The sequence below is a fragment of the Pipistrellus hanaki genome (assembly GCF_964339955.1).
Source record: "Pipistrellus hanaki genome assembly, chromosome: 1".
Taxonomy (NCBI): domain Eukaryota; kingdom Metazoa; phylum Chordata; class Mammalia; order Chiroptera; family Vespertilionidae; genus Pipistrellus; species Pipistrellus hanaki.
Window position 1 is genome coordinate 94,149,749 of NC_140503.1, and position 22,879 is coordinate 94,172,627.

At 37.8% G+C, this 22,879-nt stretch overlaps 1 long non-coding RNA gene across 2 annotated transcripts in view; it reads left to right on the top strand.

The window, feature by feature from the left end:
* The first annotated feature begins 1,004 nt into the window (after positions 1–1,004).
* LOC311618869 overlaps positions 1,005–22,879 on the top strand; it is a 63,541-nt gene continuing 41,666 nt past the window's right edge. Inside the window, exons 1-2 of one of the 2 annotated variants that reach the window (XR_014794400.1) lie at positions 1,005–1,074; positions 1,245–1,391. This is a non-coding gene — a long non-coding RNA (uncharacterized lncRNA). The remainder of the gene's footprint in view (positions 1,075–1,244; positions 1,392–22,879) is intronic. The other variant, XR_014794401.1, reaches the window with a different exon arrangement.

A 22,879-nucleotide genomic window follows, 5' to 3' on the forward strand; every position in this document is an offset into this window, starting at 1 on the left:
CTCATTGAAGGGGAGGTGCTAATGAATGATAATGGCCAAATTAGGGTGAGGAAATCTCCAAAGAAGCTATCTGTGTTTATTGATCAAGTCCCAGAGCACAAAATGGACAACTCCTCAAAGACACCCTGACAGCCACGGAGAAGGCATCAGCATGATTCTTTCCTTTCAATTGGAAGTAGGGACAATCTCAGGATGGCCCATCTTCAAAATAAAGGCAGAGAGCTAAAAGGAGGCAGGAGCTATGCAGACCCAATCAACTGTGAAAGCTCTGGCTGGTCTCCTCATTTGCTATTTTTGTGTCATTTTTCTCAGTGTTTCTCCTGAGACTTTAAATTTTAAATCTGTGTTTCTATTCATAATGCATGTCACTCCTAACCACATTGACACATAGAAACTTGGAGGGAGAATCACGAGGTGGGGAGGGGTGGGCTAGTGGCTTGTTAAGTAACTCTGACTGTCCCCTGAAATTTCGCCTTCCCCTAGGGGTATGTGTTCTTTTTCTTATCACATACTGCAACAAAGGGCCTCAAACACAAAACCTTTCTTTTGGCTTTCTGTTATAAAACAGAAAAAACCTTGTCTATTCTAAGGGGAAAATTAATATATGTAATATAAGAATACTATTCAAGAAGCCTAAAAACACCTCAATACACAAAACATGTAAAATAGCAACTCCTGGAGATACAATCTTCTAGAAAAATCTATCAAAATTGGGCAGGAAGTGGGAGAGGTTGTAGTTATCCAAACTGGGTATGTATATTTACAAAACAACAGCAAAAACCTTGCAAACACTGCTCTATCCCCAAAGGACTAGCTTCACTTCCTTACATCTGGAACAAGGAAATGGTTCTTCCGCTAATAACAAAACAAAACAGCACGTAATAACAAAAATACAAACAAATTAAAAGATAAACAGAAGTCCACATACAATTAGATCTTAAAGCACGTGCTGCAACATTAATCAGACATAGTAGGTGGAGCTGGCTGCCTTTTCCCCATCCCCCAGAACTCCCTGTCTGAACAATGTTTGCTTTACTCTTTCTTAACTCTTTTCCCTCTAATTTTTCCTTCCAGGTTAGTTTCTGTGTTCACCTGAACCTGTTCCAAGTGTGTAATGCAGGGTGACTTTACCATCTGCACCTGCCCTCCTCCCATCTTCACTAACCTTAATGCTGGGTGGGGAAAGCAACTGCCTGAAAGGTATGTGATTGGAAGGCAGAATGGAAGATTTCTATCATTTCCAGATAGATGTACCTCCTCTTGGCTCTACCATGAATCCTTGATGATGAAGTTATTCTGCTTTATCTTGAAGAACGTACTAAATGCCTCATTAAATTGCAAGTGGAACCTGAGTGAGTAGATACCTGCCAGGGAAGCCTGGCCTTTGATTGGTAAGTGCCAAAGCTACATCTCAGCCTAAATCTACTGCCTGGATTGTTGTTGTTGTTGTTTTACCTTTACCACAGTCTCCAGGTACTCACCATTCACTTTCCCTTTTTTTCTCATCTATTTATTTCTGCTCTATAGGAAGATGGTAATGAAAAATATTTTAATAACACTGTAGGCTTTAACAAAAGCAGTGCTATTTTTTAATGATAATATAATATTTTTAGAGTCATAAACATAATCAAAATCTCACTTTAAGGGTATGGGCATCATCTTGAAACCAGTCTGGCCATAACGTTTAAATGTCTTTGAGCACAGGCAAGCAATACAGCAAGTTGCAGACGTTTGTGAGAACATGTGGAATCACCAGACAAGAAAAGGTCATTCACTTTTATTCATTCATTCAGCATATATACATTGAGACCTGTTTGCTTAGCACTCTGCTCTGAGTATGGTATTTCTCTGCCCTTATGGAGAGTAGGCAAACATTCCACAGCTAATTACATAAGAGTGTAATTACTACTCATTTACCGATTCAATAATTACATGTTAGACACCTACTATGCTCCTTGATGAGAATGCAATAGGTAACAAAAAAAAAAATAACATTCTGTACCTTGTAACTTAATCAAATGTAACACAAGGGAATGTAAAATTGTATGTAAGGTAAGAACTACAAAAGGAAAACAGGTGTGTGAAAGTGCATAATTAAATATATATATGAATCTGTAATTGGAAAAAATGCCTCCTCTGGAAGATCACAGAAAGGCTTCTTCGCAAAAGAGAATTGAGCTAAGAATCTGAAAGAGTCATGTTTAAGGAAGGTTGTTCCAGTTAGAAGAAACAAATGTGCAAAGACCTGACAGGTAGGAATAGAGTAGATAGAAAACCAGTGTGGTAAGAATGGAAAAGGAGGGAGCTGGTTGCATATAAGAGACATTTAAGAGGTAAAACTCCAAAGAACATGGTAATTTGAGTTGAATGCAAAAGTGAAAAAGATGATTGAAGAAATACTAGTGCCATTCACTCAGATGACAAACACTGAAAGGAGAGTAGGTTGGATAAAGATGTAGATGCTGAACTTCACACTCCTGAACTCATTTTCAGACTTTGGCAGTTAAGGTAGGGCATACTGGAGGAGGTTTGGCTTTGGAAGTTTGGAAAATAACACAGTTCTGATAACAGGAAATTTGAGAGCCCATAGAATCTCCTGTGGAGTTATCAGATAGAAAGCAGGGTTCACAGTTCTGAAACCTGTAGGGCAATGGCTTCACCATGGCATCCTGTCAGCCTTGCACAAATCCACATAAGCTACACACACAAAGCACAAAAGCAAAATCCGAGTAATCTGATTCATGCAGGAAGCCTTATAATCCTGTGGGGACCTGCTCTGAGTCCATCTTCCATTTCCATTCCCCACTCACTTCCCTATCTTCCTCAGGAGGCTGTTATGAGATATTTTCTGGTCACCTCCAAGGTTATAATTAGTAGGAGACTTCCTGTCTCACTCCTCAGAAAGGCGCTCTAGAAAATAAACACTCTTATCTGTAGTCTAGATTTGGGGCCCTGCAATGGAGCTCAATGTTGTCATCTGAGCCTTTTGTTTCAGTGTCACCCTTTTTGGTGAGTTGGATGAGCATTATGGGAAGCTAACATCTTTGGTTAGTGTTATGTTTTCTGCAACAAACTGTCTCTGTCTAAATGTAGTTCACACTATCTTTACTGCTTGAATAAGTGATGGCTTGGCTTTGAACAAAACTAAAAAAAAAAAAAAAAGGGAGAATAGATTTAGAAGGCATAAGCCCATTGATGATATTTTTGTTTCTGAAGTATAACTCAAACATAGTAAAATGCATAAATCTTAGGAAGATGGCTTGATTATTTTTTACATATGTGCACACCTGTATCCATTCTGTATGGCTGACATAGATCCATGCCAGCATGCAGCAGATACTCCACATCCAGATACATTGATGTTCTTATCCCAATCATCACAGATTAGCTAAATCTAATTTTGGAACTTTAAACAGATGCAATCTTACAGTCTCAAATTTTTTGTATCTGTATTCTTTCACTCTACATTATCCTATATATAAGAGCCTAATATGCAAATTGACCACATGGCTGAATAACCAGTGAAAGGACCAGTCACTATAATGTGCACTGACCAAGTTTTCTAATCCACTCACCTGCTGATGGGCACTTAGGCTATTTCCAAACCTTAGCTATTGTAAATTGTACTGCTATGAACATATATGAGTGCATATATCCTTTCTGATTGGTGTTTCTGATTTCTTATGGTATATTTCTAGAAGTGGGTACACTTGGTCAAATGGCAGTTCCATTTTTAATTTTTTGAGGAAACTCCAAATTGTTTTCCACAGATGCTGCACTAGTTTGCATTCCCACCGGTAGTGTACCAGGGTTCCCTTTACTCCAAATCCTTGCCAGCACTTGTCATTTGTCCATTTGTTGATGATAGCCGTTCTTATAGGTGGGAGGTGGTACCTCAATGTTGTTTTGATTTGCATATCTCAGATGATTAGTAACTTGGAGGATTTTTCATATGCCTTTTGGCCTTCCGTAAGTTCATTTTGGAGAAGTGTCTATTTAGGTTCTTTGCCCATTTTTTAATTGAATTGTTTATCTTCCTTTTTTAGTTGTATGAGTTCCCTGTACATTTTAGAGATTAGTCCCTTATAAGATGTATCATTGACAAATATATTCTCCCCTGGAGTAGTGTCTCTTGTTATTTTATTGATGGTTACTTTTGCTGTGCAGAAGCTCTTTATCTTGATGTAGTCCCATTTGTTAATTTTCTCCTTAATCTCCAATGTCGTAGGAGATGTATCAGTAAACATATTGCTATGAGAGATGTCTGAGATTTTGTTGCCTATGGTTTCTTCTAAGATTTTTATGGTTTCACATCTTACATTTAAGTCTTTTATCCATTTTGAATTTATTTTTGTGTATGGTGTGAGTTGGTGGTCTAGTTTCATTTTTTGCATGCCTCTGTCCAATTTTCCCAACACAACTTATTGAATAGACTGTCTTGATTCCATTGTATTCTTGCCTCCTTTGTCAAATATTAATTGAGCATAATGGCTTGGGCTGATTTCTGGTTTCTCTGTTCTGTTCCATTGGTCTATATGCCTATTCTTGTGCCAGTACCAGGCTGTATTGAGTATAGTGCCTTTGCATTATAACTTGATAACTGGTATTGTGATTCCTCCAACTTTGTTCTTTCTCAAGATTGCTACAGCTATTGGGTGTCCTTTGTTTATTCCATATAAATTTTTGTAGTAATTTTTCTAGGTCTGTGAAATATTCTTTTAGTATTTTAATAAGGATTGCTTTGAATCTATAGATTACATTAGTAGTATGGACATTTTAATTATGTTGATTCTACCAATTCATGAACACTGAATATTCTCTCACTTGTTTATATCTTCCTCTATCTCTTTCTTAACCTCCTGTGGTTTTCCAAGTATAGGTCTTTTACCTTTTTGTTTAAGCTTATATCTAAGTATATTAATTTGCAATGGTAAATGGGATTGTTTGTTTAGAATCTTTTTGAGAGTTTATTATTGGTGTATAAAAATGACATCAATTTCTGGGTGTTAATTTTGTATCTTGCTATGTTGCTGACTTCACTTATTAAATCTATTATGTTTTTTTTAATGGGGTCTTTAGGGTTTTCCATGTACAATATCATCTCATCTGCAAATAATGACAGTTTTACTTCCTTCTTTCCAATTTGTATGACTTATATTTCTTCTTCTTGTTTGATTGCTATGGCTAGCAGTTCCAGTAATAAGTAGAGTAGGAGTGGTGAGAGTGGGCATCCCTATCTTGTTTCTGTTTTTAGGGAAATTGTTGTAGTTTTTGCTCACTAGTGTGATGTTGGTTGTAGATTTTTCATATGAGGTTTTTGTTATGTGAGGTATGCTCCCTCTATTCCCACTTTGCTGAGAGTTTTTAATCAATAAAGGGTGTTGGAATTTGTCAAATTATTTTTCTGCAGTTATTGATATGATTATGTGGCTTTTGTCTTACAATCTGCTCGTGTGCTGTATCATATTCATTGATTTGTGCATATTGTACCTGCCTTGCATCCTTGGAATAAATTCCACTTGATAATAATGTGTGATCTTTTTTTAATTTCTAGATCTGATTTGATAAAATTGTTTTGAGAATTTTAGCATCTATGTTCATTGGGGATATTGGCCTGTAATTCTCTTTCTTTGTAGTGTCTTTATCTGATTTTGGGATTAGGGTAATGCTTGCCTCATAAAAAGAGTTTAGAAGTGTTTCTTCCTCTTGAATTTTTTGGAATAGTTTGAGGATAAGTGCTAGTTCTTCTTGGAATGTTTAGTAAAACTTCTCTGGATAAAGGCTTTTGTGTGCTGGAAGGTATTTGTTTGTTTGTTTGTTTGTTTTATTAATGCTTCAATTTCATCAGTATTAATCGGCCTATTCACATTTTCTGATTCATCCTGATTGAATTTTGGAAGATTTTTTTTTTTTCTAGAAATATGTCCATTTCTTCAAGGCTGTCAAGTTTGTTGGAATAGAGTTGTTTGTGGTATTTTTTTTTATTTTTTTACAATCCTTTGTATTTCTATGGGGTAATTTGTTTCTTCCCCTCTTCTGTTTCTGATTTTGTTTACCTGAGTCTTCACTTTTTGCTTCTTGGTGAGCCTGGCTAGAAGTCCGTCACTCTTGTTTAACCTTTCAAAGAATTAGTTCTTAGATTTATTGATCTTTTGTATTGTGTTTTTGTGTTGTTTTTGGTTTGTTTGTTGTTATTTTTTGTCTCTATATCATTTATTTCCTCTCTGATCTTTATTATTTCCTTCCTGGTATTTAGTCTGGGCTTTTTTTTTAATTTCTCACTTTCTAACTCTTTAAGTTGTAGTGTTAGATAACTTATTAAAAGTTTTCCTTGTTTTTTTGTAGTAGGCCTGTAGTGCTATATAGTTCCCTTTCAGGCTTTATTAGATATTGGATTGCTGTGTTTTCATTGTCATTTATTTCTAAGATGCTTTTATTTCTTCTTTGATCTTTTTGGTAACTCATTCATTGTTTAATAGCATGCTATTTGGCCTCCATGTGTTTGATTGTTTCTGAATGTTTTTATTGTAGTTGATTTCAAATTTTGTGTCATTTTGATCTGAGAAGATCTCTGGTATAATTTCACTCTTCTTCAATTTTTAGGGACTTAGCTTGTTTCCTAACATGTGGTCTGTCTTTGATAATGTCCCATGTGCACTTAAGAAGAATGTGTATTCTGTAGCTTTGGAGTGAAATGTTCTGAAGATGTCAATTAGTTCCATCTGATCTAGTGAGTCATTTAGGATTGCTATTTCCTTGTTGACTTTTTGCCTAAGAGATTTATGCAGTGATGTCAGTGGGGTATTAAAGTCCCCTACTATGATTGCATTGCTGGTGATCTCTCCCTTGATATCTTCCAGAAGTGTTTTTATGTATTGGGAAACTCCTATATTGTGCACATATATGATTACCAGAGTTATATCCTGTTGTTATATTGTCCCCTTTAGTATTATGAAGTGGCCTTGATTATCTCTTATTATAGCCTTCATTTTGAGGTCTATACTGTCAGAGATAAATATTGCTACCTCAGCAATTTTTTTTTCTTTCCATTTTCCTGAAGAATTTTTTTCCATCCCTTCACTTTCAGTTTGTGTGAGTTCTTTGTTCTGAAGAGGATCTCTCTTAAAAAGTATATAACATATATGGGTTATGTTTTCTTATTTATTTAGCAACCCTATGTCTTTGGACTGGAGCATTTAATCCATTTACATTTAAGGTTATTATTGATAGTACTTGTTTGTTACATTATTATTCTTTTTTTTAAGTCTACATGTTTATTTTATTTCTCCACAACTATACCTGCTTCCTGGCTGTTTTCATTTCAATGGACTACTAAAACCTAAAGTAATGCATCAAAGGAGGGTCTGATAATGAGGCTAGAGGCGAGCCAGGGTGGAGGTGAGAGGCGGGTTCGGAATAAAAATGTGAGCCAGTCTAAACTTCAGACAAACCGCAGCCAGGGATCTGAGATGAGAAGCTGGGCCAGGACAACTCACAGTCTACAGTCCACACATTAGGCAAGCAAGGAGGCAGACATAAGTTGAAGTGAGTCCATGTAAGTGGTAGAGCCTGGTAGTGGTACCAAACATGAGGTGAGGGATGAAGCCCAGTGAGGAGGCCTTGAGGTGAGCTGGAGATGAGAGCAGGTACAGCCAGCCTGTGAGGACCAGAAAAGTGTGCCTAGACTCTTTCTGGGGTACAAGTCTCAGGTGCAAATTTAAGTGAGCAATTCCTGTAGAACCATCTTTCTGTGAGTACATTCTCTAGTCTAGACATTGGATTTAAGAGTGTATAGTTCTGGCCCAGTTTTCTTGAGCATTCTGAGGCCAACCTCATAAGTTCTCAGGAGCAGAGCTGAGCCTTAAGCATAGATCTTAGAAAACTATAAAAATGATAAATTTATGCCAAAACCGGTTTGGCTCAGTGGTAGAGCGTCAGTCTGCGGACTGAAAGGTCCCGGGTTCGATTCCGGTCAAGGGCATCTATGTTGGCTGCGGGCACATCCTTGGTGGGGGATGTGCAGGAGGCGGCTGGTCGATGTTTCTCTCTCATCCACGTTTCTGGATTTCTATCTCTCTCCCTTCCTCTCTGTAAAAAAATCAATTAAAAAAAAGAATAAATAAATAAAATGATAAATTTATTAGTAATAAAAATGTGTAAGGTGATACCTCATTGTCATTTTAATTTCCATCTCTGATGATCAGTGGCTGAGTATCATTTCATATATCTCTTGGCCTTCTGTATGTTTTCTTTCGAAAAGTGTCTATTTAGGTCCTTTGCCAATTTTTAATTGGGTTGTCTTCCTGTTGTTAAATTGTATAAGTTCCTTATATATTTTGGAAGTTAACCCTTTATCAGATGTATCACTGCTAAATATGTTCTTTCATAAGTGGGCTCCTTTTTAATTTTGTTGATAGTTTCTTTTGGTGTGCAGCAGCTTTTTATTTTCATGTAGTCAAATTTGTTTATTTTCTCCTTAGTTTCCTTTGCCCCAGGAGATATATCCATAGACATTGTGCTACATGAGATATCTGAGATTTTGTTGCCTATGTTTTCTTCTAGGATTTTTATGGTTTCCTGACTTACATATAAGTCTTGTATTCATTTTGAGTTTATTCTTGTGTATGTATAAGTTGGTGATCTAGTTTCATTTTTTAAAATATCTCTGTCCAATTTCCCCAACACTATTTATTGAAGAGACTGTCTTGACCTCATTGTATGCTCTTGCCTCCTTTGTCAAATATTATTTGAGCATAGTTGCTTGGGTTGATTTCTGGGGTATCTGTTGTGTTCCATTGATCTATATGACTGTTATTATGCCAGTAGCAGATTATGTTTTGATTATGGTGGATTTGTAGTATAACTTTAAATCTGGTATTGTGATTCCTCCAACTTTGTTCTTTTTCTCAAGATTACTGTGGCTATTTGGAGTCTTGTTTGGTTCTATTAAAATTTTTGGAGTATTTGTTCTAGATCTGTGAAATATGCCATTGGTATTTTAATAGGGATTGCATTGAATCTGTAGATTGCTTTGAGTGGTATGGACCTTTTAATTATGTTGATTCTACCAATTCATAAACATATTATATTCTTCTACTTGTTTTTATCTTTTTCTATCTCTTTTTTCACCATTATGCATTGTTTTGAGTACAAATTTGTTTTTACCTCCTTGGCTAAGTTTATTCCTACGTATTTTAATTGTTTGTTACATAGTGAAAGGAATTGTCTGATTAGTTTCTCTTTCTGATAATTTATTATTAGTACATAAAAATCCATTGTTTTTTTTTAATTTCTTTATTGATTAAGGAGTTACATATGTGTCCTTATTCCTCCATTAGCCCCCCTCACCCCGCATAGATTTTTGTGTATTGATTTTGTATCCTGCTACATTGCCAGATACATTTATTAAATCTATTGGTTTATTTTGGTATAGTCTTTAGGGTTTTCTATGTACAATATTATGTCATCAGCTAATAATTACAGTTTTACTTCCTCGTTTTTAATTTGGATGCCTTTTATTTCTTCTTCTTGACTGATGGTTGTGGATTGGACTTCCAGTACTGTATTGAATAATAGTGATGAAAGTGGAAATCCCTATATTGTTCCTGTTCTTAGGGGAAATGGTTTTAGATTTTGCCCATTGAGTATAGTGTGCATTGTAGTTTTGTTATGTACGGCCTTTATTGTGTTGATATATACTCCCTCTGTTTCCACTTTGCTAAGAGTTTTTATAAAAAATGAAGGTTGGATTTTGTTGAATTTTTTTCCTGCATCTGTTGATATGATCATGTCATTTTGTCTTTCAGTTGGTTATATGATGTATCATGTTTATTAATTTGCAAATATTGTGCCAGTCTTGTATCCCTGGAATAAATCCAGCTTGGTCATGTTATATGATCTTTTTAATATATTGCTGGATCCGATTTGCTAATATTTTGTTAAAGATTTTAGCATGTATGTTCATCAGGGATATTGGCCTGTAATTATCTTTATTTGTTTTGTCTTTATCTGATTTATGAATTAGGGTAATGCTTGCCTCATTGGAAGTGTTCCTTACTCTTGATTTTTTGGAATAGTTTGAGTAGGACAGGTGTTAGTTCTTCTTTGAAAGTTTGGTAAAACTCCCCTATGAAGCCATCTGTACTTGGGATTTTGTTTGCTGGGAGTATTTTGATTACTGTTTGTATTTCATTAATTGTTATTGGCCTATTCAGGTTTTCTGATTCCTCCTGATCCATTTTTGGGAGATTGTACTTTTCTAGGAATATGTCCATTTTGTCCACATTGTCCAGCTTGTTGGCATATAGTTGTTCATACTATTTCTTTAAAATCCTCTGTATTTCTGTGTTATCAATGGTTACTTCTTTGCTTTTGCTTCCCATTTAATTTATTTGGTTCCTTTCTCTTTGTTTTTTCATGAGTTTGGCTAACTGTTCATCAATTTTCTTATCATTTCAAAGAACTAGCTCTTTATTGCATTGATTTTTAGTCTGTATGTTATTTATTTCTGCGTTAATGTTATTTGTTTCCCTCTTGTTACTTACTCTGAGGCTTTTCTCATGGTTCTCTTTCTAGTTCTTTAAGTTGTAAGGTTAAGTAGTTTATTGTTGATTTTTCTTAATTTTGAGGTAGGCCTATAGTGCTATGATTTTCCCTCTCAGGGCTGCTTTTGCTGTAGCTCAGAGATTTGTGGTTGTTGTATATTCATTTTCTTTTTTCTTTTTTTCAGTAAGTTGTTTATTTATTTCTTGATTTCATTAGTAACCAATTCATCCTATATAATAAAAGACTGCAAATAGACCACAAGGCAGAATAACCGAAACAACTGAACAACTGGTCTCTATGATGTGCACTGACCAATGAGGGGGGGGGGGGGAGGAGGAGGGGTGGAAATAGCAGGCATCAACCACGACAAGATGGTGGAGCAGATGAGCGGCCAGACCAAGGTGAGGTGCCAGTCACTGCCATTGGGGCAAGCTTTTGGTGGTTACTGAAAATTCTTTGTTTCCATGTGCTGCAGTCCTGCTCAGTGTTTGCACCTGCTGCTAGTGCCTGGCACTGGCTCTGAACATTTGGCACCATTGGTGGGTGTGAGTGGTGGCTGCTGGCCCCCATCACCCCTAAGGGCTTCTCCACCTCCCCTTGCTCCTGAGGGAAGATCAGAGCTCACAACCAACTCTCAAACCCACTGCCAGTGCCAGAACCACTGGTTGCACCCACTGCCAACACCAACTCTACTCACACCTGCAGCCAGTGCCCGGTACTGGTCCTGATTGCTTGGCACCATCAGCAAGTGAGAGAGGTGAATGGCTGAACTGACCCAGATTGGCCCTGAGAGCTTCTCCACCTCCCCCTGATCCTGAGGGGTGATCGGGGAGAGCAGGGCTGGTGTCATCAGCATGTGGGAATAGTGGAGACAGGAGTGGGGCTGCAGGCAGACAGGAGACAAGGGGCCATGGTGGGAGAATATGACAGGGGTGCAGAGGATAGGCCAAGACCCGCCTTTGTGTCTACCACAGCCTCGTGGCCCACAGTTCATTTCAAGGGGATGGAGTTTGTGAACTGGGCCCTAGTTGTTTAATAGCATGCTATTTAGTCTCCAAGCATTTGACTATTTTGGGGTGTTTTTACAGATGTTGATTTCTAATTTCATTCCAATGTGATCTGAGAAAATGCTTGATATGATTTCAGTCTTCTTGAACTTGTACAGACTTGTTTTGTGTCCTAAAATGTGGTCTACCTTTATGAATGATCCATGTGCACTTGAGAAGAATGTATATTCTTAAGCTCTGATGGGAAATATATATATATATATATATATATATATATATATATATATATATATATATATATATATATATAGAGAGAGAGAGAGAGAGAGAGAGAGAGAGAGAGAGAGAGAGAGAGAGCGCCAGGATTGTAACATCCACAATGACCAAAGGCTCAACTGATCACCAGGCTGCACAAAGCAGGCAAGTGGGATGAACTGCTGACCTGAGAGAGAGAGACAGACAGAGAGAGAGATGATCAACAGTAGATGCTGGCAAGGCCCAGATAGAGAAGCAGGGTGATCAGACCCTGCTTCTCTCTCCTGCCTCACCAGCAGCCAAGACTCTCTCTCAGAGGTCAGCAGTTCAGCCATTCACCAGCAGCCTGGGCAGAAGCTGATAAGCTCGGCTATTATCAGGCCCAGAAATAAGCCTGGAGATGCTGACTGGCATAGAAACCAGCCAATCAGAACTAAATCTGGGTGAACTGCCAAGGCAGAACCTAAGATGGAGGCTGAGAAGGGGTTTTAAGGGAAACAGCTGTTTGGTGCAAAGTGTAAGAAAGTGATTCAATTTTTAAAAAATATATTTTGTTGATTTTTTTACAGAGAGGAAGAGGGAGGGATAGAGAGTTAGTAATATCGATAAGAGAGAAATATCGATCAGCTGCCTCTTGCACATCCCCTACTGGGGATATGCCCGCAACCAGAGTACATGCCTTTGACCAGAATCGAACCTGGGACCTTTCAGTCTGCAGGCTGACGCTCTTCTCCTGAGCCAAATTGATTTCAGCTGATTAAATTTTTTAATGACTAGTTTATCAGTATAGTGCATATGGTTGGCTATCAGTGCAAATACAGGTTTTTGTCTGCCAAGAGCATCTGCTTCTACTGAAAAATTATTTTCCCCCCATTTCAGCAATCTTATCCTATATAATCTATCTATTCTAATAAAAGTATAATATGCTACACCAGGTAGAGGTGTGCTTCCAAATAAAGCCATGGTAGTGGGGGCTGAGGCAGAGGCAGTTGGGGTGATCAGGCCAGCAGAGGAGGAAAGTTAGGGGCAACCAGGCAGGCAGGCAGAGGCAGTTAGGTGTGATCGGGCAGGCAAGGGGGCAAGATAGGGGCAATTAGGCCAGAAGGAGGGCAAGGTAGAGTTGACCAGGCAACAGGGGGGCATGGTAGGGGTGATCAGGACAGCAGGCAGAGAGGTTAGGATCAATCAGGCAGGTAGACAGAAGGGTTAGGAGCTAGTCATCCCGGATTGTGATTGAGATGTCTGACTGTTGGTTTAGGCCTGATCTATGTGGGATTGTACCTAAACTGGCAGTCAGACATCCCCCTGAGGGGTCCCACATTGGAAAGCATGCAGGCCAGGCTGATGAACCTCCCTCCATGCATGAATTTTTGTGCATCAGGCCTCTAGTGTTCTATAAATGTCATTTAAATCCATCTGACCCAGTGTGTCCTTTGGAGTCACTGTTTCCTTGTTAAGTTTTTGTCTGGCAGATCTACCCAGTGAAGTCAATGGGTTATTAAAGTCTCCTACTATGACTCTATTATGGTCCATTTCTCTCTTAAAGTCCTCTAGAAGTTCTTTTTATGTAGTTAGGCATCCCTGTATTGTGTGCATTTATGTTTACCAGGGTTATATCCTCTTGTTGGATCAATTGCTTCAGCATTATGTACTGATCTTTGTTGACTCCTGTGATGGCCTTCATTTTGAAGTCTAGTTTGTCAAATATGAGTATTGCTACTCCAACTTTTTTATCTTTTCCATTTGCATGGAAAATTTTTTCCATTCCTTAACTCTAATCCTGTGTGTATCTTTTGTTCTCAGGTGGATGTCTTGTTGTAGCCTGCATATAGTTAGGTCATATTTTTGTATCCATTCAGGTACACTATGCCTTTTGATTGGAGCATTTAATCAATTTACATTAAGGTTATTATTGACTAGAGGCCTAGCACATAAAATCCATGTGTGGGTATGGTCCCTAGGCCTGGCCTTCAATCAGGGCCATTTTTCCTGGCTGCTGGCAGCTGGCCCCACCCCTTGTATCCACCCATGCCTGATTCCCCATTTGCCATCTGGTGATTGGAGCCTGCCAGCCAGGGGGAGGGACCAGAGGTCAGCTATTCTCACCCACTTGTAAGCCTCACCTGTGCTGTGGGTCTTCCTCTGTGTGGGGGGTGACTGGCAAGGTGGGGGCCTTGGACTGGCACCACCAGCATCCCCTGCCACCCACCTCTGGTTGCCCATTTACCATCGGGCTATGGGAGCCTGCCACCCAGGGACAGGGACCAAAAGGTGGTCAGCACATCTCACAATGGTTGAGTAGTTGTTCTGATCATTCCACTGTTAGGGGCAAATTGCATATTACCTTTTTATCATATAGTATAGGTACCATTTTAATTCTGTATGGCTAGATTTCTCTCTCTGTTTCTTCTCATTACAGCAGTTCCTTTAGCATTTTTTGTAATGCTGGCTTGGTGGTGATGTACTCCTTTAGCCTTTCTTTGTTTGGGAAGTTCTTTATTTTATTATTTATTTTGAATGATAGCCTTGCTGGATATAGTAATCTTGGTTTCAGCTCCTTGCTTTCTATTACCTTGAGTATTTCATCCCATTCTCTTATTGCCTTATGGTTTCTGATGAGAAATCAGGTGTCAGCATTATTAGAGCACCTTTGTAGGTAATAGATTTTGGGTTTTTTTTTTTCTCTTGCTTTCTTTATTATTCTCTCTTTGTCTTTAATTTTTGGCATTTTAATTATGATGTGTATGGGCATGGGCCTGTTTTGGTTCTTCTTGCTTGGGGTTCTCTGTGCCTGCTGGACTTTTGTGACTTTTTCCTTTACTGGTTAAGGAAGTTTTCTTCCATTGTTTTTTCAAACACATTCTCTAGTCCTTTCTCCCTTTCTGCCTTTTCTGAAACACCTGCTGTTCTAATATTGTTACATTTCACATTGTCACACAGATCTCTTAAACTGTCCTCCTGATTTTTAATTGGTTTTTCTTTTTAGTTCTCTTATTGAGTGATTTTTTCCAACCCTGTCTTCTAATTCACTGATTTGATTCTCATCTTCCCCTAATCTGCTGTGAATTCCTCTCAGTGTGCTCTTTATTTTTGTTATGTCATTCTTTATTTATGTTTACACAGTTACTATATCTATTTTCATGCTATTGAGCATATTTATTATCATTACTCTGAATTCTCTTTCAGATAAACTTCTTATCTCTGTTTCATTTATCTTTTCTTCTGGAAGATTCTCTAGTTCTTTCATTTGGGAGTTGTTTCTTTGTCTCCTCATTTCAGCTGCTTGTTTGTGTTTGTGACTTTATATTAGGTATATCTGCCTCTCCTCTAAATTTTTAGTGTAGGACAGAATCAAATGCTATTTTTTACTAATTAGATCAGCCAAAGGCTCAAAGCCTCCAGAGAACTACCTCTGCCTACAGACTGATAGGATGACAACATGAATTGCCCTGATAATAGTCCTCAGGTGTGGCCAGAGTATTTTTCAACAGGATGAGGCAGTTGCTTCTGCCTGGAGGCTAATTGTTACTTTTAGTCTCTCAGGTGGCCTCAGGCACTCCACACTGTGGGGCAAAGTGTTTTCCAATAGAGTGGGTCAACTATTTTTCCCCCAGGCATGGTTGTCTATATAGCAAATGTCTGTGTGGGAAAGATGTTCCCTGTTGTGTGATGAAGTGACTCAGCACAGAAAACCATGGTGTCTGCCTACTGAGCTCTAATCCAGAGTCCCTGATCCTGGCTTCTGCTCACACAGCTCCAGTCCTCTTTGCCCTCCCACTGCCAGAGCACAAGGTGGGTGACTCCACAGGGAATTTTGTGCATTGGCCTTTTAAGAGGGTGCCTGAATTTCCAGCTGTCTCTCCCTGTCCAACAGCAACCCTATTGCTTCTCACAGCCAACTGTTATGTGGGTATTCCTTGTCAGTTTTTATGCTCTCTGCTAAAGGGCCCAGGTTGGGAATTAGACCCAGAGTTGTCAGTGGAAACCTCCCACAGCTAAGATTTCTCTCAGGAACTTCAGCTGCTGTCTGTGGGAGCCAAACCATTCCTCTCATGCCTCCGGCACACCTACCAGTCTCTATGTAATCTCCAGTTATGGTCCTCAGTGATCAGGGTTCTCTCCAGTGAGTCTTCCAGTGATTATTCAGGAAATTTTTCTTTAATTTAGTTGTAACTCTAGTTTGTTTCTGGGAGCGTGTCTGTGTAGCATCCACTTACTCCACTGCCATTTTTAATCTCCTTGCCATTTTTATTCTTTACTAGAGGCATGGTGCACAAATTTGTGCCCAAATGAGGTTCCTCCACCTGGCCAGAGATCAGGGACAATCAGGGCTGTCTTGCCCAGTCCCAATAGGGCTGATTGGGGCCAATAGGGGCTGGTGGCTGGGGAGGGACTGTGGAAAGACTCCAGGGCGTGTCCAGCCACATCTTGCCCAGTCCTGATTGGCCAGACCCCAACAGCAAGCTAACCTATGGGTCAGAGCATCTGCTCCCTGGTGGTCAGTGTATGTCATAGCAACCAGTCAGTCAACCACTTGGTCAGACACACACACACACACACACACATTATATATATATATATATATATATATATATATATATATATATATATATATATATATATATATATATATATATATATATTCTTGTGTTCCTCTCTCTTTTTTATTTCTTCCTCCTACAACAGTCCCTTTAGGATTTCTTGCATTGCTGATTTGGTGGTAATAAACTCCTTTAGCTTTCTTTTTGTCCACCAATCTATCACTTGTGTCTGCCTTCACAGGCCTTGGCCCCAAGAAGGAGGGGTCAGAGTTTCATTGTGTGTGTGTGTTTTTAATCTCTAAACCCAGAACACGGGAGTTTTCATTGCTACTACTCACCAGAGAGGGAGGTGTGGACTTGAGGTGCCTGAGGAGAGGCAAAGGAGGGAAACAGGGTGTGGAGATGTGGAAAAGCATTAGCCAGAAGTCCCACCAAAACAGCCATTTCTCCAGAGAGGAGCTAGTTACCCCCAATAGCCAAAGGGCAGGCAAGGGGGGAAAAATGCCCTAGTGATATAAAAATAAAAAAGAAACAATGAAACTGTGGCTTTCTCTTCCACAGGCAGCATGCTGCTTTGCTTTTCCCTTTTGCAGCTAGAGTCTCAGGTCCAAACTCCCTGGCAGCCAGCAGTCCTGAGGCTTTTCCTTTTCACAGTTGGATGTTATATGTGCCACCAAGCATTATGTATATGTGGTTTTATTTGTTTATACTACTGATATAATAAATGGTATTTTTTGTTTTCTAGCAGTAAACCAACTATGCATTCCTCAAAAAAACAACAACAAAAAACTTTGTAATATATATCATAGATTGCTTTATTCTACGTGCTATTATTTTATTTAGGATTTTTACATCTATATTCATGAGTGATATTGGTTTATTGTTTTCTTCCTTTCTGTTTTTCTCAGTTTCCCTCCTTGTTCCATCCTCCCTTATTTCTTCCTTTTTTTTCTATTTAGGCCTATTGTTTTATATTGCAATTTCCTCCTTTGGTTTTAATATCAAAGTTATGATGATCTATTAAAAATGTTGTTAAGTATTTATTCTTCTCTATTCTCTGGAAGTGTTTGTTTAAATTTTGTATTGATTATTTCATTAGTATTTGAAAAAAATGTGTCAGTAAAACAAACTGGGCCTGGAGTTTTCATTGTGGGAAGGTTTATAATTAAATATTTAAAGATATTCTATCTAAAGATGCTCTATTCAGTTTTTAAATTCTCTTTTTGAGTCACTTTTAATAATTTATGTTCTCTTAGGAATTTGTGCACTTTATCAAAATTTTAATTTAAAAATTGTTTATACTAGTCCCATATTTAACTGCCTATAGAACATGTATTCTTAATCCTCTTCTCACTCCAAATATTGTTAATTTGTGTGTTTTGTTCACAATTTTCTAAATCAGTCTTTCCAGGGGTTTATCAATTTTATTAATCTTTTTCAAAGAACTGTGTTTTACAAATTCTGCTCATATCTTTCTCTGACTGGATTATTTCATTTAGAATAATACTCTCCAGGAACTTCCATGCTATTGTAAATGACAAGAATTCTTCCTTTTTTATAGCTGCGTGGTATTCCATGTGTAAATGTACCACAGCTTTTTGGGGGAGTGGTGAGGAGGGAGTGATTAAATGGGGAACTTATAAACTTATATGCATAACCCATGAACCCATACAAAAGAGTCATGGAGGCCTGGAAAGGGTGGGAATGGAGAGGAAGGAGTCAATGGAAAAAGTGCACAAACAAGGGGTCATCTGTAAGACTTTTAACAATAAAGATTTTTTTTTAATCTGCTTTTATCTGTGCTATGTTCTTTGAATATAATATAAAGCTTTTTTTCTAGTTTGTCAGTGTAGAAACTTAGGTTTCCACATGTGAATTCTAACATGTGAATTTACAATCAGAATTTTTTTTTCTGAGTGCTGCTTTAACTGCATCCTACAAGTTTTTATGTTTTTATTATCATTCAGTTCAAAATATTTTTAATTTTCACTTTGAGTTCTTCATTGCCCATGCGTTATTTAGAAATGCATTACTTAATTTCTAAACACTTGGGTGAGTTTCTAATAATCCTTATGTTATTTCTTTTAAATCAATTTCAAATTCTATATATTTTAATTCTTTTATATTTTGAAAAATTTTATGACCAACATACAGTCTGCTCTGGTCAGTGTTTCTTGCAAATTTGAAAAGAATGTGATTTTGTAGTTTTTGCACGTGACCTTTATTAGTTTCATAGATCTGAATTAGTCATGTTGTGCAGATCTTACTATATCCTTAGTGACATTTGTGTTTACTTTATATCAGTTACAGAAAAGAGAGTGCTAAAACACCTCAACTATGATTGAGAACATGTATAATTTTTCTTAATTCTATTAATATTTGATTAATTCTTCTTAATTCTATTAATAATTCTATTAATAATATCTTAATTCTATTTATATGTTTTGAGTTTTGTTATTTGGGCAAACAAAAATTTCCCCAATTGTTATGTATTCCTTTTGAACTGACTTCATAATAATCACTTCTAATAAAATATCTTGTCATATTCCTTCTTTATATGATATCAATACAGATATATTAATTTTGTTTTAGTTGGTATCTATATGATACATATTTTCCTATCCTTTTCAACTTAAAACTTTCTAGACTCTTATATTTAAATTAGTAGGGGTTCTCTCAGTCCAGCCTGCACCCTCTCTAATTGGAGACCCTTTGAGGGATGTCCCACTACTATCTCACAGGGATCAGGCCTAAACCGGCAGTCAGACATCCCTCTCACAATCTGGCACTGCTGGTTCCTAACTGCTCCTCTGCCTGCCTGCCTGCCTGATCACCCGAAACTGCCTCTGCCTGCCTTCCTGATTGCCCCTAACCCCTCTGCTTTCCTGCCTGATCCCCCCTAATCTCTCTGCTTACCTGCTTAATCACCCCTAATCTCTCTGCCTGCCTGCCCTGTCGCCCCTAACTGCCCTACCCTGCCGGCCTCATCTCACCCTCAACAGCCCTCCCTTGCCAACCTGATCTCACCCCCAACTGTCCTTCCCTGCCAGCCTGATCTCACCTCCAACTGCCCTCCTCTGCAGGCCAATTTGGTGCTGATTGGTCGGTTTCTATGCCAGTCAGAATCAAAAACCCTGCCTCCTAGACAGTCAATGGCTCCTCACAGTTCACCCAGATTTGAGTCTGATTGGCTGGTTTCTATGCCAGTCAGCATCAAAAGCTCCACCTCCTAGGCAGCCTTTGGCTCTTCACAGTTCACTCAGATTTGGTTCTGATTGGTCAGATTCTATGCTAGTCAGTTTCTCTGGGCCTATCTCTGGACCTGATCAGAGAGACAGGGCTGATCAGCAGCCCCTGCAGAGGCCCAGAGAGAAACAGAAGTGTGGCTGCTGGCAAAGCCCCTAGAGAAAGAGAGTAGCAACTAAGATCTGCTGTTCGACAGCTGCCATGGAGGCTGAGGATCAAACCCTGCCTCTCTCTCTGATCCATAGCCTCCTCAGCAGTCAGTGCTGGGTCACTGCACCCCCACTGGGTTGCCACAGCAACCCAGTACTGACTGCAGGATTGACTTCCTGTGTTCAGTAGAGCCTTCAGTTGATCTTTAAGGACCCTGGGTTTTTATATAATAGAATTATTGAATTAAGAGGTTGTAATTGTTTTTATTATTCTACCTGGTAATCTTCACTTTAGTGTAATTACTGATATGATTGGATTTAAGTCTACTATGCTGTTTATTTCTTTTTAAAATATATTTTATTGATTTTTTTACAGAGAGGAAGGGAGAGGGATAGAGAGATGAGAGAGCATCATCCATCAACTGCCTCCTGCATACACCCCACTGGGTATGTGCCTCCAACCTTTAATCAGAATTGAATCTAGGACTCTTGAGTCTGCAGGCCAATGCTCTATCCACTGAGCCAAACCTGTTAGGGCTGTTTATTTTTTCTTAATTTGTGTTATGATGCCACTCTGATTGCTTGCTGGGCATTCTCTCACACCCCTTTTTCAGTTGCTAAATGTCAATACTTACCATACACAAAACAGCGGTCACAATAATTTCAATTTTGTTATTCAATCAGATATATGTAAAGCAAGGAACAGTCCTTGGGTAAAGGATTAGGCCCATTAGTAAAAGCAATCTGTGAAGACTATCTGAGGAGAAGAGAAAGCGAGCACAAGCCTTGGGGGCAAATATATATAGGTCAAGAGCTGCAAAATGGTATTTTTGAATTATACTAGGGGACATCTAATTTCAGGCAGCCTATTACAGTCCAGGAGGTCTAACTGGGAATGGTGGAGTGGTATGCACTCAATTAACTGAGGTGCAACAGAAATAAGTGCATGTTGCATTTATTGGTGCCTTCCCTGTAAATTCAGATATCAGCTGTCAGTTTTCACATTTCTCTGACAGGTGTTTGATGACTGACTTAAATAGTTTTATTTAATCGTTTAAGTGTGAATTTTCTGAAGGTGACTCAATTCTATTTCTTCACATTTTGTATTTTCTGTGTGTTTTTTTCCCCCCATTATTATTCTTTTATTTCATTCTTTTGGATTAATCCAAAATATATTTAATGCTTTCTTCTTTTTAACTGCTTACTTTTACATTGTTGTATAATCTGCAGACTTAATTTGTTCCAGTTCACCTTAAAATGATACTTTTATAACTTCTTAATCAATGCAAGAACTGCACAACAGTTTCTGTCTATTTACTTCTACATATCTCATTAGTCCACAGATATTATTCTTACTATTGCTAAGATACCAAGATTATTTTATATTTATTCCTATATTTAGATACTTTAGTGTTCTTTATCCTTCCTCCAAATATGGGCTGTCATCGTTTTCCTTCAGCTTATATAACTTTAAAAAAATATTTCTTATAGCCCATTTGTCTAAAGAATATTTTTATCAACTTCTGTTTGTGTGAAAATGTCTATGTTTTGCCTTCATTTTTTATTTCCATTTTCTTATAGAATTTCAACTTTGCTTCTTTAAAGATGTCATTCCATTATCTGTGGCTTCTATGATTCATTTAAATGTCAGCCATCAGTTTTATTATCCTTCATTTGAATGTATTATCTTTTTACTCTGGCTATAATAAATCATTTTGTTTAAGTAGTTAAACTGTGTTAATTGTTTTCTTTTTTTTTTTTTTTTTACCACTACAAGTGAATGGAAACCATATGTTACTAGGTAAGTTAAGATGGTTAGGTAAAATGAAGTAACTTCTAGAGAGGAACAATGCTGTCTTTACCTACTAGTATATTAATAATCTCTAGTTGACTTTTATTTATTTTTTTTAATTAATAAATCTTTATTGTTCAGATTATTACAATTGTTCCTCTTTTTTCCCCCCATAGCTTCCATCCACAAAGTTCCCACTCCACCCTCTGCCCTTACCTCCCCCTCTCCCCCACTGTCCTCACCCATAGGTGTACAATTTTTGTCCAGGCTCTTCCACACCCTTCTCACTACTTTTGCCCTGAGAATTGTCAGTCCACTCCTTTTCTTTGTCCCTGATTCTATTATATTCACCAGTTTATTATGTTCATCAGATTTTTAATTCACTTGATTTTTAGATTTACTTGTTGATAGATATGTATTTGTTGTTTAATTTTTATCTTTACTTATTCTTCTTCTCCCTCTTCTTAAAGGATACTTTTCAGCATTTCGTATAATACTGGTTTGGTGGTAATGAACTCCTTTAGCTTTTTCTTATCTGTGAAGCTCTTTATCTTACCTTCAAATTTAAAAGATAGCTTTGCTGGGTAGAGTAATCTTGGTTGTACATTCTTGCTATTCATCACTTTGAATATATCTTGCCCTCCCATCTGCCTGCATAGTTTCTGTTGAGAAATCAACTGACAGTTTTATGGGTGTTCCCTTGTAGGTAATTAACTGTTATTCTTTTGCTGCTTTTAATATTCTCTCTTTGACTTTTGCTCTTGGCATTTTAATTATGATGTGTCTTGGTGTGGGCCTCTTTGGATTCCTTTTGTTTGGGGTTCTATGGGCTTCCTGGACTTGTATGTCTATTTCTTTCACCAGGTGGGGGAAGTTTTCAGTCATTATTTCTTCAAATAGGTTTCAGTATATTACTCTCTCTCTTCTTCTGGTACCCCCATAATTTTGATGTTGGTATACTTGAAGTTGTTCCAGAGGCTCCTTACACTATCTTCAAATTTTTGGATTCTTTTTTCTTTTTGCTCTTCCGGTTGAGTGTTTTATTTGTTTGTTTGTTTTTTGCTTTTTTGTATTTCAAATCTTTGACTTGATTCTTGCATTCTTCAAGTCTGATGTTAGGTCTCTGTATAACATTTTTTTTTTTATTTCAGTCAGTGTATGCTTAATTTCTAGTTGGTCCTTTTTCATATCCTCAAGGGTCTCACTAAATTTGTTGGCCTTTTCTAGGAAATTCTTGAAAAACCTTATAACCGTCATTTTGAACTCTCTATCCAGTCATTTGCTTTCCTTCATTTCTTTCGTTTGTGATCTGTTTCTTTGTCTCTGCATTTCACTGAGTTGGTA